We start from the raw sequence: 23,077 nt of genomic DNA, 5'->3' as shown, positions 1-23,077 counted from the left end.
TTGTGGTGCAATTCATGTTACAGAGATCCCTGGGGTAATAGTCCATAGCTACAGCCTCTGAAACACATCTTTTTCTTGTTCCCTTTCTCTTGAGACTACTCCCTCAATAAGACATGTGCAACAAATTTATGTTTCAAGTTTTGCCTCTAGGGAACCCAAACTGAAACAATGGGTTTAATAGATTATTTCTGTAAATAAATATAAAATTTGTTTAAAGTTCTGAATGCATATGTTTCTTTCCTAAAAAGAGAGGTGAATGTTAAAATAGCAAGTTTGTATCTACATACAAAACTGACTTGCCTGTTTTCCTTGAAGATTGTTAGTGACTCAGTAGTATGGTACATACATTTTATATTTTGACATTGTTTTCATTTTTCCATTGAGTAAAACCTATTGAGCATATAGGTCATTTAAAGTTTGTTTCTAACAATATCATTACGGAAGCCAAAAGCCAAGGGGTAATAAAGGACACAAATGGTAGGGACCATTAATGTTAGGTAAGGACTTAACAAAAGTAGGAGATATTAAGAAGAGGTGGCAAGAATACACAGAAGAACTGTAAAAAAAAGATCTTCACAACCCAGTTAATCATGATAGTGTGAGCACTCACCTAGAGCCAGACATCTTGGAATGTGAAGTCAAGTGGGCTTTAGGAAGCATCACTAAGAACAAAGCTAGTGGAGGTGATGGAATTCCAGTTGAGCTATTTCAAATCCTGGAAGATAATGCTGTGAAAGTGCTGCACTCATTAGGCCAGCAAATTTGGAAAACTCAGCAGTGGCCACAGGACTGGAAAAGGTCAGTTTTCATTCCAATCCCAAAGAAAGGCAATGCCAAAGAAGGCTCAAACTACTGCACAATTTCACTCATCTCACACACTAGTAAAGTAATGCTTAAAATTCTCCAAGCCAAGTTTCAGCAATACATGAACCATGAACTTCCAGATGTTCAAGCTGGTTTTAGAAAAGGCAGAGGAACCAGAGATCAAATTGCCAACATCCACTGGGTCATCAAAAAAGCAAGAGAGTTCCAGAAAAACATCTATTTCGGCCTTATAGACTATTCCAAAGCCTTTGACTGTGTGGATCACAATAAAGTGTGGAAAATTCTAAAAGAGATGGGAATACCAGACCACCTGACCTGCCTCTTGAGAAACCTGTATGCAGGTCAGGAAGCAACAGTTAGAACTGGACATGGAACAACAGACTGGTTCCAAATAGGAAAAGGAGTATGTCAAGGCTGTATATTGTCACCCTGCTTATTTAACTTATATGCAGAGTACATCATGAGGAACGCTGGGCTGGAGGAATCACAAGCTGGAATCAAAATTGCTGGGAGAAATATCAATAACCACAGATATGCAGATTACACCACCCTTCTGGCAGAAAGTAAAGAACTAAAGAGCCTGTTGATGAAAGTAAAAGAGGAGAGAGAAAAAGTTGGCTTAAAGCTCAACATTCAGAAAATGAAGGTCATGGCATCTGGTCCCATCACTTCATGGCAAATAGATGGGGAAACAGTGGATATAGTGGCTGACTTTGTTTTTCTGGGCTCCAAAATCACTGTAGATGGTGATTGCAGCCATGAAATTAAAAGACACTTACTCCTTGGAAGGAAAGTTATGATCAACCTAGATAGCATATTAAAAAGCAGAGACATCACTTTGTCAACAAAGGTCCATCTAGTCAAGGCTATGGTTTTTCCAGTGGTCATGTATGGATATGAGAGTTGGACTATAAAGAAAGCTGAGTGCTGAAGAATTGATGCTTTTGAACTGTGGTGTTGGAAAAGACTTGAGAGTCCCTTGGACTGCAAGGAGATCCAAACAGTCCATCCTAAAGGAGATCAGTCCTGGGTGTTCATTGGATGACTGATGTTGAAGCTGAAACTCCAATACTTTGCCCACCTGATGTGAAGAGCTGACTCATTTGAAAAGACCCTGATTTTGGAAAAGATTGAGGGCAGGAGGAGAAGGGAATGACAGAAGATGAGATGGGTGGATAGCATTACTGACTCAATAGACATGGGTTTGGGTGGACTCTGGGAGGTGGAGATATACAGGGAAGCCTGTCTGCTGTGGTTCATGAGGTCACAAAGAGTCAGACACGACTGAGCAACTGAACTGAACTGAAAACATTTTTAGAAGCTGGATGGTATACAGTCTTTACTCTTGGTAAGTATTGAAATAACAACCTTTATAAAATTATTACTTTTTCAAAAATATACTTTTCTCCATTAAGAATCCTTGTGCCTTATTAGTCACAGGTATTTCTCTTGAAAGCCAGAACTTTGTGAACCAAAACATGTAGAGAATCTAATGGTTATAAATACATAAATCCTAATCCTCAGAACCTATAAATGTTACTTTATATAGAAAAAGGGACTTTGCAGATGTGGTTAAATTAATAATAAGGTAAAATAAGTAAAAATCTTGGGATAGAGGGAGCATTTATATTAACCCTACATGCCTTTAATATAATTACAATTGTCCAACAACAAAAGAAAAGGGAGATAGGTTTTTTGACTAGAGATGATGAGACCATGATACATGGCAGAAAGAAAGGTTAAATTAATGCACATTGAAGCAGGAGGGGGCCACAAGCCAAAGACTAATGGCAGTCATAGAAGCCAAGTGTGAAAAAATGGGCTAACCTCCTCCAGCAAACAGCCCTGCCAACAAGTTGACTTTAGCACATTGAAACCGATCTTGCACAGACTTTTGACTTCCAGAACTGTAAGAGAATAAAGTTTCATTGTTTTAAGTCACTAAGGTTGTGGTAATTTGTTACAATGACAACAGAAAATTAACATAGGACCTTCGAACCCAGGTCTCCTGCATTGCAGGCAGATTTTTTACCATCTGAGCCACCAGAGAAACCCTAACTATTTTCAAGTTAGACTTAAATAATACCGGGCACATATAGGCTGAGAGCTATGGCTATGATAGTAAGCATTCACTAAAAATGAGAGCAAAACATTTATACTTCATCCTGCATGACAGCATTTTAGATATTTGGTATGCTCCCTCACAGCACCAAACCGATGCAGCAGAGCACACACACAATAAAATAATCACTCAAATGAAATTGAAATGCTGAACTGCCAGTATTTAAAGAAAATTACAGAGATTCATTTATTATTTTTATCTGTATGTAAATTATGCATGTGTGTACATGTATGCTATCACTTCAGGCATGTCTGACTCTTGGCCACCTTGTGGACTGTAGCTTGCTAAGCTTCTCTGTCCATAGGACTTTTCAGGCAAGAATACTGGAGCAGGTTGCCATGCCCTCCTCCAGGGGATCTTCCAGGTGGGTTCTTTACCCCCTGGAAGCCCTAAACTATGCATAACACCAAAAAAAAAAAAAAAAAAAAAAAAAAGGAAAGCATAAAACATTACATTTCATAAAAAGTACACAGTGGCAAGCATCATTATTGTAGAACTCATGTAAATCATTTCCCTGAAGAATGAGTCAAACTGAATGAACCCACTTTTATAGTTTTCCTTCTATTTGGCAATATTACACCTATCAATTCAGTGGAGAGCAAGATGTGAAGGTATGCATAAAAGTTTACAACCTTATAATTTGCAGTAACAAAGTGATTATTAGTGTATACTTTTGCAGTGGAAGTTTAAGTTCACAAATTGCAAAATATTCTAAGTATCTGAAGAGAGAAAGCACAGGTGAGGAACAAAGGAAAGAAGTAGAAATAGACATTTCCTATCTACTATAAATCTAAAATTAATTCTGTGCTATTTGTGAGCTTTTCAAATCTCTCTAAAAGTGAAAAACCACATATTAGAAGTGGGAAATATTATTGCTTTTAATTTTAAATATACATGAACATATAGACTCATCAGGGAAAATGAATTATGAAATGTGTTCGTAGCAAGCTACCTGTGAGCACTCTGTTTCTAATCAAAAATTACAGGAAGATAATTTGTATTCTCTGTCAACCTAGCTAAGTGTATGGTTGGACCTGTCTCTGTGGTGGCAGTCATGTGAGGAGGACGATTTAGATGCAACATTTACTTTGCCACAAGTTTGGATCCATGCTCTGGTTTCCTCCAGATGGACTAGCTCCATGTCCACATAGGTCTGCCTCTTAATTCAACTATTGATATTATGGACCATCTCTGCAGACATCCTGGAATGTGAAGTCAAGTGGGCCTTAGGAAGTATCACTACAAACAAAGCTAGTGGAGGTGATGGAATTCCAGATGAGCTATTTCAAATCCTAAAAGATGATGTTGTGAAAGTGCTGCATTCAATATGCCAACAAATTTGGAAAATTCAGCAGAGGCCATGGAACTGGAAAATGTCAGTTTTCATTTCAACCCCAAAGGAAAGCAATGTCCCAAAATACTAAACTACCAAACAATTGCACTCATCTCACACACTAGCAATGTAATGCTCAAAATTTCCCAAGCCAGGCTTCAGCAATATGAAAACCATGAACATCCAATGTTCAAGCTGGTTTTAGAAAAGTCAGAGGAAGCAAGATCAAATTGCCAACATCCGCAGGACCATGAAAAAGCAAGAGAGTTCCAGGAAAACATTTATTTCTGCTTTATTGACTATACCAAAGCCTTTGACTGTGTGGATCACAATAAACTGTGGACAATTCTGAAGGAGATGGGAATAGCAGACCACCTGACCTGCCTCTTGAGAAATATGTATGCAGGTCAAGAAGCAACAGTTAGAACTGGACATGGAACAACAGATTGGTTCCAAATAGGAAAAGGAGTACGTCAGGGCTATATATTGTCACCCTGCTTTTTTAACTTCTATGCAGAGTACATCATGAGAAACACTGGGCTGGAAGAAGAACAAGCTAGAATCAAGATTGCCGGGATAAATATCAATAACCTCAGATATGCAGATGACACCACCCTTATGGCAGAATGTGAAGAGGAACTAAACATCTTCTTGATGAAATTGAAAGAGGACAGTGAAAAAGAATGTTGGTTTAAAATTCAACATTCAGAAAATTAAGATCATGGCATCTGGTCCCATCACTTCATGGCAAATAGATGGGGAAACAGTGGAAACAGTGTCAGACTTTATTTTTTGGGGCTCCAAAATCACTGCAGCTGGTGATCGCAGCCATGAAATTAAAATATGCTTACTCCTTGGAAGGAAAGTTATGACCAGCCTAGATAGCATATTAAAAAGCAGAGACATTACTTTGTCAACAAAGGTCCATCTAGTCAAGGTTATGGTTTTACCTTTAGTCATGTATGGATGTGAGAGTTGGACTATAAAGAAAGCTGAGCACTGAAGAATTGATGCTTTTGAACTGTGGTGTTGGAGAAGACTCTTGAGAGTCCCTTGGACTGCAAGGAGATCCAACCAGTCCATCCTAAAGGAGATCAGTTCTGGGTTTTCATTGGAAGGACTGATATTGAAGCTGAAACTCCAATATTTGTCCACCTGATGTAAAAAACTGACTCATTTGAAAAGACCCTGATGATGTGAAAGATTGAGGGCAGGAGGAGAAGGGGATGACAGAAGATGAGATGGTTGGATAGCATCACCAACTCAATGGACATGAGTTTGGGTAAACTCCAAGAGTTGGTGATTGACAGGGAGGCCTGGCATCCTATGGTCCATTGGGGTTGCAGTGAGTCAGACACAACTGAGTGACTTAACTGAACTGAACTGCAATAGTACTTGAACAAGGGAAGCCAGAGAGATCAGGAGCAGGCATCAACAAGCTTTTCCCCGTCTACTTTTTTCCTAGTGCCTGGGTGGTTTGCAGAGACCCTGCTTTACCTTACACTAAGTCTGAGAAATTTAGCTTCTGAATAAATTATGTCTGCCCTTGGCTGTTGTATCAGCATAGGGCTTGTGGTATGATAAGAATTCCTGGTGAATCACAGAAGGATATTCTAGGATTGTTAAGCTGCATCAAATAACCAAATGAATTTCCCAAAGAGCAATACCTTAAATGACTAAAATGAATGTTTTCATTTTAGAATTTTCAAAGAAATACTTAGTGGGGGAATGAAAGTATCCTTGGATTTAGGCTGCTAGACTGGCACCTCAGTTCATCAAGTCCTTAAATGAAGGCAGAAAATCTAACATATTAAGGTCGTTGTCTGGAAGTATAAGATAAATGAGTAATGATGAAAATAATACTGTAAATCAATTCATGGTTAAACAATAGGTGATTCCAGAATACAGAAAATGAGGCTTCCCAGGTGGCACCAGTGGTAAAGAATCCACTTGACAATGCAGGAGATGTAAGAGACACAGGTCCCTGGTTCAGGAAAATCCCCTACTGGAGGTCATGGCAACCCACTCCAGTATTCTTGCCTGTAGAATCCAGTGGACAGAGGAGCCTGATGGAATATAGTCCATAAAGTCTCAAAGAGTCAGACATGACTGAAGTGACAGCACATACAGAAAATATTGCTCTAAGTTTAAGAATATGAGAGATTAGTTTGGAGGAGGATATGTTGTAGGCAGAATGATGGCCACCCTCAAAAGTCCAAGTCTTAATTCTAAAAATACAAGTATGTTATGCCACCTTGTAAAGGGGAATAATGGCTGCTAATCAGATTTAATATAAGGAATTTACCCTGGTTATTCAAGTAGATGCAATATATTCATAATGATCAATTAAAGTGAGATTGGATTGTGAAATCAGAGGGAGACAGAAGACCCTACATTAAAGATGGAGAGAGGGGCCACAAACAAGGAAGAATGCAGCCTAAGGAGCTAGAAAAGATAGGACAATAAATTCTCCCCTAGACTTTCCAGAGGAAAAACAACCCAATGGACACTTTTTTTTTTCTTTTTTCCCAGTACATTGAGACCCATTTCAGACTTCTGACAATCAGAAAGGTACAGTATTAAATTTGTGTTGTTTAAACCATTAAGTTTACAGTAATTCATTTAAGAGCAATGGGAAACTAACACATAGTCCTAGAATAAACATATAGGAGTATAAATGTCCAGTGATATTTGGTTAACCAGAATTTTAGCTGATTATAGGTTTTGTGTATTTCTATGTCAAATCCTGAAAGATGATGCTGTGAAAGTGCTGCACTCAATATGCCAGCAAATTTGGAAAACACAGCAGTGGCCACAGGACTGGAAAAGGTCAGTTTTCATTCCAATCCCAAAGAAAGGCAATGCCAAAGAAGGCTCAAACTACTGCACAATTGCACTCATCTCACATGCTAGTAGAGTAATGCTCAAAATTCTCCAAGCCAGGCTTCAGCAATACATGAATGATAAAATTCCAAATGTTCAAGCTGGTTTTAGAAAAGGCAGAGGAACCAGAGATCAAATTGCCATCATCTGCTGGATCATAGAAAAAGCAAGAGAGTTCTAGAAAAACATCTATTTTTGCATTATTGACTATGCCAAAGCCTTTGACTGTGTGGATCACAATAAACTGTGGACAATTCTGAAAGAGATGGGAATACCAGACCACCTGACCTGCCTCTTGAGAAACCTATATGCAGCTCAGGAAGCAACAGTCAGAACTGGACATGGAACAACAGACTGGTTCCAAATAGGAAAAGGAGTATGTCAAGGCTGTATATTGTCACCCTGCTTATTTAACTTCTATGCAGAGTACATCATGAGAAACGCTGGGCTGGAAGAAGCACAAGCTGGAATCAAGATTTCTGGGAGAAATATCAATAACCTCAGATATGCAGATGACACCACCCTTATGACAGAAAGTGAAGAGGAGCTAAAAAGCCTCTTGATGAAAGTGAAAGAGGAGAGTGAAAAAGTTGGCTTAAAGCTCAACCTTCAGAAAACTAAAATCATGGCATCTGGTCCCATCACTTCATAGGAAGAGATGGGGAAACAGTGGAAACAGTGTCAGACTTTATTATTTTGGGCTCCAGAATCACTGCAGATGGTGATTGCAGCCATGAAATTAAAAGACGCTTACTCCTTGGAAGAAAAGTTATGACCAACCTAGACAGCATATTGAAAAGCAGAGACATTACTTTGCCAACAAAGGTCCATCTAGTCAAGGCTATGGTTTTTCCAGTGGTCATGTATGGATGTGAGAGTTGGACTGTGAAGAAAGCTGAGCACCGAAGAACTGATGCTTTTGAACTGTGGTGTTGGAGAAGACTCCTGAGAGTCCCTTGGACTGCAAGGAGAGCCAACCAGTCCATTCTGAAAGAGATCAGCCCTGGAATTTCTTTGGAGGGAATAATGCTGAAGCTGAAACTCCAGTACTTTGACCACCTCGTGTGAAGACTTGACTCATTGGAAAAGACTCTGATGCTGGGAGGGATTGGGGGCAGGAGGAGAAGGGGACGACAGAGGATGAGATGGCTGGATGGCATCACTTACTAGATGGACGTGAGTCTGAGTGAATTCCGGGAGTTGGTGATGGACAGGGAGGCCTCGCGTGCTGCGATTCATGGGATCACAAAGAGTCAGACAGGACTAAGCTACTCAACTGAACTGAACTGATAGGTTTTGTGTAGGGGTGTCCTGAGAAATAAAGCATGTAACATTTTAGTTGTATCCCTTTAAAAGCAAAGCTGAAAATCTTAGCTGTCTTTCAGTGGTATGGAGAAGTAGAATGAGCAAGGTAGCTTACTTATGCCATGCTCTATGGATATGTTTTATTGCAGACCTACTTGCTTTCATAACCCTTCTTTTTTTTCTTGTGCAAACCATCTCATTTTACCTGGACCCTTGTGCTACAACTTTTGAAATATGTTTTCTTTCTTTCCCCTGGCCCTCCATGGAAAATATTCCATTTTGCCCATCTAGAGAAGGTTAGGAAAGAAGACTGGAAGAAAAAACTATACACAATATTATATATATATAGCAATAACCCAACATTTTGGAATCATATTAAAATAATAATTATTAATGTATGTGCTTTTTAAAGGCTACTTCTTTCTCTGTATCCTCTAGATTTTGTATGGGTAACCATGGAACTGTTTGGATTTTAATAGACAATCTTTGCCTATGCATCAGGCTAAAAACAATTGTGTGTCTAAGTTTTGCTTAGGTTTTCCAGCATTTGTATAGCCAACACAAAATTTTATTACAGCATTTTTTAAGACAAAAATGTTTTTATATGTGTTATCTCATTGAATCCTCAAGGCAATCTGAAAAATTATATATTATTATGATCATGTTCATCAGTTAAGTTCAGTCGCTCAGTTGTCTCCAACTCTTTGCAACCCCATGGACTGCAGCATGCCAGGCCTCTCTGTCCATCAGCAACTCCCAGAGTTTACACAAACTCATGTCCATTGAGTGGGTGATGCCATCCAACCATCTCATCCTCTGTCGTCCCCTTCTTCTCTCCCCTTCAATCTTTCTCAGCATCAGGGTCTTTTCAAATAAGTCAGCTCTTTGCATCAGGTGGCCAAAGTGTTGGAGTTTCAGCTTCAACATCAGTCCTTCCAATGAACATTCAGGACTGATTTTCTTTCGGATGGACTGGTTGGAACTCCTTGCAGTCCAAGGGACTCTCAAGAGTCTTCTGAAACACCACATTACAAAAGCATCAATTCTTCAGCACGCAGCTTTCTTAATACACCAAGGCTAATAGAGTTCTGCCAAGAGAATGCACTAGTCATAGCAAACTTCCTCTTCCAACAATGCAAGAGAAGAGTCTACACATGGACATTACCAGATGCTCAACACTGAAATAAGATTGCTATATTCTTTGCAGCCAAAGATGGAGAAGCTCGATACAGTCAGCAAAAACAAGATCAGGAACTGACTGTGGTTCAGATCATGAAATCCTTTTTGACAAATTCAGACTTAAATTGAAGAAAGTGAGAAAAACCACTAGACCATTTAGGTAAGATCTAAATCAAATCCCTAATGATTATACAGGGGGAGTGAGAAATAGATTTAAGGGACTAGATCTGATAGACAGAGTGCCTGATGAACTATGGACAGAGGTTCATGATATTGTACAGGAGACAGGCAGCAAGACCATCCTCAAGAAAAAGAAATGCAAAAAAGGAAAAGGGCTGTCTGAGGAGGCCTTACAAATAGCTATGAAAAGAAGAGAAGCAAAAAGCAAAGGAGAAAAAGAAAGAATGCAGCGTTCCAAAGAATAGCAAGGAGAGATAAGAAAGCCTTCCTCAGTGATCAGTGCAAATAAATAAAGTAAAACAATTGAATGGGAAAGACTAGAGATATTGTCAAGAAAATTAGAGATACCAAGGGAACATTTCATGCAAAGATGGGCACGATAAATTGTATGGACCTAACAGAAGCAGAAGATATTAAGAAGAGGTGGCAAGAATACACAGAAGAACTACCCAAAAAAGATCTTCATGATCCAGATAACCACAATGGTATGATCACTCACCTAAAGCCTGATATCCTGGAATGCAAATTCAAGTGGGCCTTAGAAAGCATAACTATGAACAAGAAAGCTAGGGGAGGTGATGGAATTCCAGTCGAGCTATTTCAAAACCTGAAAGATGATGCTGTGAAAGTGCTGCATTCAATATGCCAGCAAATTTGGAAAACACAGCAGTGGCCACAGGAATGGAAAAAGTCTATTTTCATTCCAATCCCAAAGAAAGGCAATGCCAAAGAATGTTCAAACTACCAAACAATTGCACTCATCTCACATGCTAGCAAAGTAATGCTCAAAATTCTCCAAGCCAGGCTTCAACAGTATGTGAACCATGAACTTCCAGATGTTCAAGCTGGTTTTAGAAAAGACAGAGGAACCAGAGATCAAATTGTCAACATCTGTTGGATCATTGAAAAAGCAAGAGTTACAGAAAAAAAAAAATCTACTTCTGCTTTATTGACTACTCCAAAGCCTTTGACTGCGTGGATCACAACAAACTGTGGAAAATTCTGAAAGAGATGGGAATACCAGACGACCTTACCTGCCTCTTGAGAAATCTTTATGCAGGTCAAGAAACAACAGCTAGAACTGGACATGGAAGAACAGAGTGGTTCCAAATTGGGAAAGGAGTACTTCAAGTTTGTATATTGCCAACCTGCTTATTTAACTTATATGCAGAGCACATCATGCACAAAGTTAGGATGGATGAAGCACAAGCTAGAATCCAGATTGCCAGGAGAAATATCAATAACTTCAGCTATGCAGATGACACCACCCTTCTGCAGGAAGGGAAGGAAAACTAAAAAACCTCTTGATGAAAGTGAAAGAGGAGAGTGAAAAAGTTGGCTTAAAGCTTAACATTCAAAAAATGAAAATCATGGCATCTTGTTTCATCATTTCATGGCAAGTAGATGGGGAAATAATGGAAACAGTGAAAGACTTTATTTTTGGGGCTCCAAAATCACTGCAGATGGTGATTGCAGCCATGAAATTAAGAGACACTTGCTCCTTGGAAGAAAAGCTATGACCAACCTAGACAGCATATTTAAAAGCAAAGACATTACTTTGCTGACAAAGGTCTGTATAGACAAAGCTATGGTTTTTCCAGTAGTCATGTATGGATGAGAGAGTTGGAGTGCAAAGAAAGCTGACCACTGAAGAATTGATGCTTTTGAACTGTGGTGTTGGAGTAGACTCTTGAGAGTCCCTTGGACTGCAAGAGGAACCAACCAGTCCATCCTAAAGGAAATCAGTCCTGAATATTTATTGGATAGACTGATGTTGAAGTTGAAACTCCAATACTTTGGCCACCTGATGCAAAGAAGTGACTCATTTGAAAAGAAACTGGAGCCAATTATACAGAGTGAAGTGAGCCAGAAAGAAAAACACCAATACAGTATACTAACACATATATATGGAATTTAGGAAGATGGCAATGATGACCCTGTATGCAGGACAGCAAAAAAGACACAGATGTGTATAGCGGACTTTTGGTCTCAGAGGCAGAGGGAGAGGGTGTGATGATTTGAGAGAATGGCATTGAAACATGTATAATAACATGTAAGAATCGAAATGCCAGTCTATGTCTGATGCAGGATATGACACGCTTGGGGCTGACGCGCGGGGATGACCCAGAGAGATGTTGTGGGGAGAGGGGTGGGAGGGGGGTTCATGTTTGGGAACGCATGTACACCTGTGGTGGATTCATGTCAATCTATGCCAAAACCAATACAGAATTGTAAAGTAAAAATTAAAAAAAAAATAAATAAATAAAATGTAATCATAGGTATCCTTACAAAAGGGAGGTCAAGGGAAATAGGACTACAGACACAAGAAGGGGCAATTTGGTGATTGAAGCAAGATGCTTCCCACTGGCTCTGAAGATAGAAAAGCGGCTAGGAGCCAAAGAATGCAAGAAATGAAGCTCTAGAAGATACGAGAAAGCCTGCAAGGAGATTCTCTTTTAGATCCACTGGAGGGAGCTCAGCCCTGATTTTGAGCTTCTGATCACCAGAACTGTAAGACAATAAATTTGTGTGGGTATGTATTTTTAAGCCAAAAAAAAAAAAAAAAAGAAAAGACCCTGATGCTGGGATGTGGGAGGAGAAGAGCACGGCAGAATATGAGATGGTTGGATGACATCACCAACTTTGTAGACATGAATTTGAGCAAGTTCCCGGAGTTGGTGATGGACAGCAAAGCTTGGTGTGCTGTAGTCCATGGGGTCGCAAAGAGTGGGACATGACTTGATGACTTAACTGAACTGATATATAAAATTATACAGATATATATCTGTATAATTATACTCCTGTTTAAAAAAAAACACACAATGCTTATTTCACAGTAGTTGTTCAGTACACGAACAACTTTTGAAAAACAATTTTTGTATGAATCATGATTTTATATATTATGCATAAAATTCAGTATGTTGAATGTCAGGGAATATTTCTAGTCAAAATAAAATTTAGCCTATTTCTCTGTCTCACATGGAGTACAGTGAGGTACTGCTTGTCTTGAGAAGTTAAGTTCACTTTCAGTTATTTCAAATAACATACATCAAGTGCTTTTTATTTATTTATTTTTTAATTTTTATTTTTACTTTAGAAGTTTCAAGAATCAGTCACTGTGGTGTATGTGTTTGGGCTTGGTTGAGCAATCTTATAATTCTATAATTCTGTAAAATAATTATAGATTTAAATGATTTTTCCTGTGATAAGTCTGCATAGTTTTCATCAATTCAATAGAGAGAATGTGACCAAAAATATAAATTTAGGAAGTAGTGTTTCACTTGGCAATTAAGCCCATAACAACTTTACAGGGAATTGGGATCTGGATATTAAATTTGGAGAAAAGAGAAGGAAAAGAAGAAAGGAGGAAAGGAAAGAAGGAGAGAAGTAGGAGGGAAGAATTTTGATTGATACTATAATAGAATGGGAAAATAGCTTTCCAAATAATTTAATTACTTCATTATGAAATCACTTATTGATCTAACATTTTGTAAGACGTTTTGTTTCAAAATCCCTTCAGTGGAAAGTATATGAAACTATAATTTCAACAATATTTCTAATATGCATTAAGCCTGAAAATGTTGCAACCTACAGTTAACCACTTTTTGATTTATGTATTTAATATAGTATGGCTTAGCATGCAGTATTATGATGAGATAACCAGACCTAATTTAGGTGAGATATATGAGAGAACATTCTATTCTGAGTCAAGTACCAAAGACTAATTTCATGGAGTAGGAAGCTCAGAGGAATTTAAATAATCAGGACTTGGAAATGAATGTATAATAAGAAAAATCACATTATCAATACATAAATATTTTGCATACACAAGAAGTTAAAATTAAACTGTACTACAATCAGGAAACTGAATTAATCTGCTATACATGAAAAATAATGGATTTTTTATTTACTAGGATAAAGAAGCATTATTATTCAAATGCTACTATTAAAAATAGTAGATGTATGACTTCTGGTTTTAGTTTGATGAGTCTTTTTTTCCCCCCTTTTCTTCATACTAATTTTTTCCTCTTTACTATTAAAATCATATTCTGAATATCTTGCAGTTCACATTTCTGACAAGTTTGGGGAGTAAAGTAGGCTATAAACCACTGCTATGCAAAACATTTTCTCTTAATTTAATTTTAGTCTTCTTAGAACCGATTTGTAATTAGATTAGTGGACTATTGTGCTCTGGAATAAGTATATGGCCATACTGCTTAGCCCAAATTGTCTTGACAACAAATTTGTAGAAATGGGACACAGTTAAATTGTGTTTATTCGAACACCAGATGCTTGAATCTTGGAATATCAACTACCCTCCAGTCATTTCCTAAGTCATTTGAGCATATTCACAGGAAATTTATCATCATTTCCCCACAAAGAGGTGGCTTAAGCTAAGTGGTAGACATTCTGTGCTTAATTCATTTTATCACATGAGTCTCTGAGATATGGATGCTCTCTTCTGGTTACTCTTAGAAATAACATTCAGAATCTGCAACATGATACTTAGTAGTCAAAGCCTCAGGACAGCATGTAACCTTTGATTTCCAAGGCACTCACTGACATCACAGAACTAAAAGACAATTCTGTATCTTATTAAATATATGAATTTGAAAACAGTTACTGAATAGCATTTATTTTTATAGCTCTTTAGGGAATACCATCAGTTTAATTATGTATCATCTCTACAGATGTCTGCGCTAAAATGTTGAAGTCTCTAGTACTATTTTAGAAAGTTCATGTAAAGGAAATTTACATGAATATGTTCCAGAATCCATGAATATGTTAGTTTTCTAATTTAGAGAAGGTGGAAACTTAAAATCTTACCATTTTGATATTTTCTGATATGGTGGTAGAGGTGATTTAGTTGCTAAGTTGTGTCCAACTCTTATGACCCCATGAACTGCCATGGGGTCATGGCAGAGGCCTGCCATGTTCCTCTGTCCTCCAGGCAAAAATACTGGAGTGGGTTGCCATTTCCTTCTCCAGGAGATCTTCCAGACCCAGGGATCGAACCTGGGTCTCCTGCATTGCAGGCAGATTCTCTACCTACTCAGCTACAAGGAAAGCCCTTGATATGGTGCATATAGTATAACCTTATAATTATTACAAATGAATAGTAAACTAGAATTAGCTGCAAATAAAATACTTAAGTATTTACAAAATTTAAGGTTACATGTAAGTCACCATTTATGATTGCTGGTTCTACTGGATTTAAGTGTTAATATTAGTAATATATGCATGGAAGTGTTAACTTAGTTTTAAAACAACATAATTGTTTAGACAAATATATTGAGGAAAGAATTAACTGTATATTCTTAGCACACACACATTTGTGTTATTTGCGTAGTTATGTCTGATTCTTTGTGGACTATAACCATGGACTGTAACCCACCAGGCTCCTCTGTCCATAGAATTCTCTCCAAGAATACTGGAGTGGGTTGCCATTTCCTTCTCCAGGGGATCTTCCTGACCTAGGGACTGAAACCAAGTCTCCTGTATTGCAGGTGGATTCTTTACTGTTTGAGCCACCAGGGAAACCCGTATATGATTTCTTACATAATAATTATTCTATTTAATATATTTCTTATTAAAGTATTATTAAAATGAGCTCAGAGAATGTACATTTATACTTATTGTATCTTTATTTTGACCACTTCAATATTTAATTAGGAGATTATTTAAATTCTTAATTGGAAGTCATCAGAAGAATGGTCCAGGTTTACTTTTCCTGATATCCTATAATATTTTGTACTTCATAGTGAAATATATTAACAAATGTGGTTCCTTTCTGGTATCCAAGCTGTGATACAGATTTCAATCTCTCTAAAAATTATTAAAAATAAAATTACCTTTAATATGTTTTTCTTTTGCTACTCATACTTAATTCTGATCCTGGTGGTGATTACACAATCTGTGTAGAAAATAAAAATACTACTAAAGTTATATTTTTCTTCAGTAGGATATGTCAAAAGTTTTGGCAGGTGAATGTCTTCTATAAAATGCTTTCTGAGGTTACTTGGAAAAAATATCATATTTCCTCTCTCAGATTGGCACTGGGAAAAAGACATTTGTGCTGATTGTTTTCCAAATAATAATCTTTTGTACTGTCTCCACTTTTTCAGTCTCTTTACTCAAAAATATTTCTATGCCATTTTTTATTTTTTGCCACAACTGATACCCCATTGTTAAGCATGTATTTAGCAATAGTAACTCTTATTAAAACTTTTGCTTTACTTTCAGTGTTGTATTTGGAATATAATACTGTAAGTCTCCTTGAAAACAGCTTCACTATTTTCATTTTTTTCCCCTAAAAGTAAAAAGTGGCACTATATCATAGTTCCAGAAAAAATGATGTTATATTCTTTTAGGCAAATTATCATATTGGCAAAATGAAACATAAAACAAAGTTGCATTTATTTGTTTTTTTAACTTTTCCAGATTAAATATTTCAAAGTATATGCTATCAAATCAAGATATATTACCATTGTTCATATTCACTAAAGGGAATATAAAGAATGGGAAACATGATAATGGCTTGGATTGAAAGAAAAAATGAAACACTAATACAGAATTGAGGTTTTCTGAATAATTATAATTAAAGTTCATTATGTAGGACATGTATCTGGAAGAGATCAACTAGGTTTTCTGACTCACTAAGTTTGTTAAATAAAAATAGGAAGAATGAATTTTGGGGAAAAGTCAAGAATTGTTTTTCCTTCATTACATATGCTCATCAATGTGGCCTAAAAATATTTATCTTCCACATTGGTAGCAAAACTAATCTCCCACAGTCTGATGGAATTTTTATCTCATTGCTTTTTCTTAATTGGCAGTGAAGCACTGAAAATGTAGAATTGAACACTAGTACAATCTGTCCTTTAATGAGGTTTTTGCCCTTTTCTTCTGATTTTGTTTTTCTGAACCAAAGTGTCTCTTGAAAACTTAGTAACCATAGCACTATCATTGATTTTGTTTCTGATCAATAGCATATATTTTCTAATTCAAAAATATATTGGTACTTTCATTGTTCTCCAAACTTGAAATGGTTATTTAATTGCTTTTGCCACCTTTATTACAAGATAAAGTAGTTGCTTTCAACTAACTTTACACACTATTATAAAGAATTTAGGTGTAAAAGACAACATGATTTTCTTGTACCATGAAAATATCAAGATCTAAATCTTGAGTAAATCTTTTCACTTCTCCTTTCAAATTTGTGACTCTTAAGACAATCTTCCTTTGTAATCAAACAGATACAGAGTTTGTCTCTTAAAAATATGTCAGAACAAGCAAAACAAAGAGTGCAAGAAACTAAAAGCAAAGTTGAAGAATGATAAACCAAAATATGCCTTGCTAAAGAAGATGTTCTCCATAATAATTGTTACAATATCCAAATATCCTTAATAAACCCCCATACTTCCATAATTTCTTTATTTCTACTTGTTCCTACTATTCCTTTCTACAATACCATTCTTACATTCTAGAGTTTGGTCTTCATGAATCTTGTTGTCATCCACGGCCACTGACTTGGTTATTCTCCTTAACTCCATGTAAAAACAGATTCTGATATTTCCTTGATATTTCCATAGTTTTCGTCCCTCCAGGCTTCTGCTCTTTTTGTTATACAAGTCTATAACATTGACTATTATAACAAGTCTATTACTTTGCCAACAAAGGTCCGTCTAGTCAAGGCTATGGTTTTTCCAGTGGTCATGTATGGATGTGAGAGTTGGACTGTGAAGAAAGCTGAGCACCGAAGAATTGATGCTTTTGAACTGTGGTGTTGGAGAAGACTCTTGAGAGTCCCTTGGACTGCAAGGAGGTCCAACCAGTCCATTCTGAAAGAGATCAGCCCTGGAATTTCTTTGGAAGGAATGATACTAAAGCTGAAATTCCAGTATTTTGGCCACCTCATGCAAAGAGTTGACTCATTGGGAAAGACCCTGATGCTGGGAGGGATTGGGGGCAGGAGGAAAAGGGGACGACAGAGGATGAGATGGCTGGATGGCATCACCAACTTGATGGACGTGAGTCTGAGTGAGCTCCGTGAGTTGGTAATGGACAGGGAGGCCTGGCGTGCTGCGATTCATTCGGTCGCAAAGAGTCAGACACGACTGAGCAACTGAACTGAACGTTGAACATATTTGTTCTTTTTGACCTTTTTCCCTGCTCACTTACTTGTCTATACTTGTGCTGGGGGAAAAGGTATGGGGTGTGGGAGAGATTGATGTAGTGCTGAAAACAGAATTAAGACGAAACACAACCCTTTATCAAGTTAAAATTGTGTCTAAACTGTAACAACACATGTTTATTTTAATATAGTTTTTGAAATGTAATTCTGCTTCCAAATCTGATATTTATAAGAGTCTTTATGGTCATTATACCTTTTAGGCTATGTTGTACTTTTTGTCATTTATCTACAGTATTACTCTAGATGATCAAGAGACTTTTTTTTTTTAATATCATCTTCAAATGTTTAAAAGATATTGTATGTTAATAAAGAAGTATCTTGAAAAATAGCTATTCCAGCCAGAATTCTTTTGGTTATAAGCAACAGAAATCCAAATAAACTAAGTGAAGCAGAAAATGGCATTTTTTGAAAGATCCTATGGTGACTCACAGAGTTAACATAAGATAAACAGGAATTATCTAGTACTGTCAAGATTCTCCACTCCCTGCCTTGCAACATTTTTCGTCTTTTCTCTGCTTGGCTAAATACTTTTATATGGCAGTTGAACTTTCTCTTTCTCTCTCTCTCTAAACTCTATTATACTACATTCCAGGGAAGGTCTATGATTGGCCTGGATTCAGTAATAGGTCTGCCTGTAAATTATTTTTTCTGACTATAGGCATGAATGAAATATTTAGCCAGGTCTGGGATATTGATTCAACTCTATAACTAGATTGTCTGAGCATTATAACTGGAAGTCCTTCAGAAAAGTATAAAGTAGAAGAAAATACTTTTTTTGTTTGTTTGTTTGTTTGTTTGTTTTTTTACACCCAGAGAGAAGAGGAGTATCTATTAACATTAAAAAGTTAAAAGACCAAATTGTGGAAAGATCAAACCAAATTCAGGAAATCTTAATATTATAATAGTTCACACTTTATTAACTATTTTTTTTCAGTAGGCAATTACTTTGGTCAGAAAATGAGATTTAGAAAAAGAAGAAAGCAAATAAAGAAGATGAGTGATAAAATTGTTCTTATTATCTTATGTATTCATTAGATTGGATATAACTCTGTAAAGATATGTGATAGAATTGCTTCTCTATAGACATTTTCTTGCCTACAGCACATAAGACTTCAAACATATTTCAGTTCAATTTATTAAAACAAGAAGGATAACAAAATAATATATCAAATAATCTGCCAAAATCTCGATGTTTCTGTGTTGAAATCTTCACAGCTCACCCACTTGCTCATCCAGTCTGTTGAGTATCAGGAACACTAGAGCATGACTTCAGTCATTTTGTGAAAACTACTACAAATACTAAGTGTTGATGAGATACACTTTGGATATTTGTGTAGATTGCCTGCCCATTTTGAACTCTTTTTGAGAATTAGATTGATTCCTGTAACTCAAAATTATGGTTAGAGAATGAATAAAGCAAACAAAAACCCTTGCATTTACTGATTTGTATGACTCTAGTCATTCTTATTTAGAAGACTATAGTTTAAAATAGAAGGATCTAAAAAAAAATAAAAAAATAAAAAAAATAAAATAAAATAGAAGGATCTATTGGTGATATCAATTTATATCTTCAATCATTTTAAGTGATTTTTTTCTTGTTCATAATAAGTGAAGTATATAGACAAATATGAAATTAAAATTTAATATCAGACTACTAGCTTAGTTTGCTGCTGCTTAGTCACTTCTGTCATGTCCAACTCTGTGCCAACCCTATGGACTGTAACCCGCCAGGCTCCTCTGTTCATGGAATTCTCCAGACAAGAATACTGGAGTAAGTTGCCATGCCCTCCTCCGGGGGATCTTTTCAACCCAGGGATCGAATCTGGGTCTCCTACACTGCAGGTAGATTCTTTACCACTGAGCCACCAGAGAAGTCCCAAGTTTAGTTTGGCCCAGTATAAACTGTGATACATCATCACTTTCAACATACTGTGGTTTTGTAAGACTGAAAGAAATAAAATCCATTGTTTCCTCATCATATATACATGATATTTCTTATTTAAATAAAGTCAGATTTTTCTTCAAGGTATTGAAATGATACTTGGTAAATCTTGGATCATCTGCATTATTCGGGGATCACTTCAGTTCAGTTCAGTTCATTCGCCCAGTCGTGTCCGACTCTTTGCGACCCCAAGAATCGCAGCACGCCAGGCCTCCCTGTCCATCACCAACTCCCGGAGTTCACTCAGACTCAAGTCCATCGAGTCCGTGATGCCATCCAGCCATCTCATCCTGGGTCGTCCCCTTCTCCTCCTGCCCCCAATCCCTCACAGCATCAGAGTCTTTTCCAATGAGTCAAGTCTTCGCATGAGGTGTTCAAAGTACTGGAGCTTCAGCTTTAGCATCATTCCTTCCAAAGAAATCCCAGGGTTGATCTCCTTCAGAATGGACTGGTTGGATCTCCTTGCAGTTCAAGGGACTCTCAAGAGTCTCCTCCAACACCACAGTTCAAAAGCATCAGTTCTTTGGCGCTCAGCCTTCTACACAGTCCAACTCTCACATCCATACATGACCACAGGAAAAACCATAGTCTTGACTAGACGGACCTTAGTTGGCAAAGTAATGTCTCTGCTTTTGAATATACTACCTAGGTTGGTCATAACTTTTCTTCCAAGGAGTAAGCATCTTTTAATTTCATGGCTGCAGTCACCATCTGCAGTGATTTTGGAGCCCAGAAACAAGCTCATTTTGTCTTTTTTGTACAATTTATGCAGTCTAATATTCATTTAGAATTTGTTTAGCTTCAAGATATCTTGTACGGGGGCGGGGAAGCAAACAATTTGCTAATGTTTGTGAAAAGTTTCTCATTTACTTATTGTGAGTAAAGTTGCTCAGTCGTGTCCATCTCTTTGTGACCCCGTGGACTGTAGCCCACCAGGCTCCGTCCATGGGATTCTCCAGGCAAGAAATTTTCACAAATATCCAGGAGGGGTAGTATTTGTAGTAATGCTACACTGCCATCTTGTGGAATGACTGGATGTAAACCAGTTAATTAAATATCCCTGGCCTGATTCCAGCTCTAGGGCTCAAATAATTCTCTTGAAGATTTACTTAAGGGCTGTTATGTAGGTAATTCATCAGTGTATAAATGGGTACATTGTGGTAACAGATTATATCAGTTGTAAGTGAATTCTTTTACGGAATTAGCCAAATATAACCAATTTCTTTTTAAAAAGATTTTATTTAATTATTACATTCTGTGAAGTACATTTTAGTCAGAGAACAGAAAATATCAGAATTCAAGTTCTGCATCCACAAGTAATAGATATTTAATCTCCTTTGACCTCAGTTTTTCAGCCACTAAATCAAATTTATGCTTTTGTTTTCTAAAAAACATCAATACTATCATTCATTGTGTGTATAATTCCACATTTATTAATTATGTCATGAATATACATTCTGTGAAGTAGCCTTTGAAATTTTTTTTAAGTAAGAATCATTTGCCAGGCAATGTAATTGATGCATAGAAGTTAGTAATCTGAAAAAGAAATCCAGAATACTATCTCTACTTATGGTGCCTATCATTTAATAAAAAGTTAATCAAATTTAATTGTAATAAAAGATCCTTATTTGAGAAAAGCTTAATCCTCTAAGTTAGAAACATAATTTAAGTATATACTTCAAAATTCAATGGAATTATAATACTTTCTATCAAAAACCATAAAAGACAATTATGTAAGGTATTAGATAATTTATTTTAGTAAATTTTATAAGTATTACTGTTTGATTTCATAAAAGCTTTTAAAAACATTTGAAATAATGTAACTATTCTAAATAAAAGAAAATAATGAGCTTTATAAATTCAACTTTTCACAAATTTTTATTACAATACAAACATGCCTCTATATTTGCTTGGGGAAGGCAAATACTGAATTAAATTTAGATTCTTTCTAAATCCTAAACTTTTCAAGTTTTATTAATATAACATTTACATAGAAATTCATAAAATTTTTCTATTAATGCTTTTACAAGTAGAACATATTGTAAAACATATAATTATACTTTAGCTCATTTATAGAACCAGATTTATAATCACTAAAGTTTTTCTAATTAAATCTTAATAGAATAATCAAAATATTATAATATCATAAACTAATGACAGCCTTTTATACGTGTATAAGTGTATGTGTGAGTTTGTGAGTATATGTATATATGAGTATGTGTATATAATGTATGCTTGCTATACATAGGGTATTTCTAAGTACTATTAGCTCAAATTTTTACCCCTTTTATGCAAGGTACTGAATTCCTTTGGCATTTATTTTTATTTCTCTACTGAATAATTGCACAATATTATGATGGCAAATATGTGGTAGACGTGCCATCACTTCTGTTTCCCACCCTCCTGGTTAAAATCAATAATTAATCATATTATTTTTTCTGGTTAATTATCACATGCCTTTTCACTTCTCCTCCCAACTGAGTATAAAACAGCCTCTAGCAATTGGTAAGAAGGGGCACACAAAATAAAATCCATTAGCTAAATCTAATAATTGTGTTCAATATTGAAAGGGCAATTTTATTAATCTACCCCACTTATTCTTATTGCATGGATATTGCATTTTAAAGAATTATTCTTATCTACATGTATTATCTTATAAGTATATATTATTGTCCCTATGGATTATTTATTTGCATGTAAAGAATGTCATAGTTTTACCAAACTTAACTGAGCAAAAGAAAATATTAAAAAATACAAAGAGGGGGAATATTAAACCAAAAAAAGCCTAGAAATGATTGAAATTCTAGATTTATTGGAGTGCCTTGGGGAAAATATCTCATTTACTTGTCAATAAATTTATGGAAATATTTTAATAAAGTGAAACAAATATATACACATATCCAATTATTTTGATGATTTGTGATTTTTTAATAGATGTTTCAAAGTTGCTTAACTATTCAAAAGCATATGCCTCAGTGTTTTCCTTTTAGTTCACTATGCATTTGCACACTTAAAAAAATAGTTACTATCATCTATGCCCTGTGCAAAGTTTTTGATCATAGATATATAATGGTGAGCAAGATAAATATAGTCCCTGCTTTCATAGTGATTAAA

Source organism: Oryx dammah, unplaced genomic scaffold, assembly GCF_014754425.2.
Source record: "Oryx dammah isolate SB20612 unplaced genomic scaffold, SCBI_Odam_1.1 HiC_scaffold_3, whole genome shotgun sequence".
In the NCBI taxonomy this organism is placed as follows: Eukaryota; Metazoa; Chordata; class Mammalia; order Artiodactyla; family Bovidae; genus Oryx; species Oryx dammah.
Note: the sequence above shows the minus strand (reverse complement) of the source record.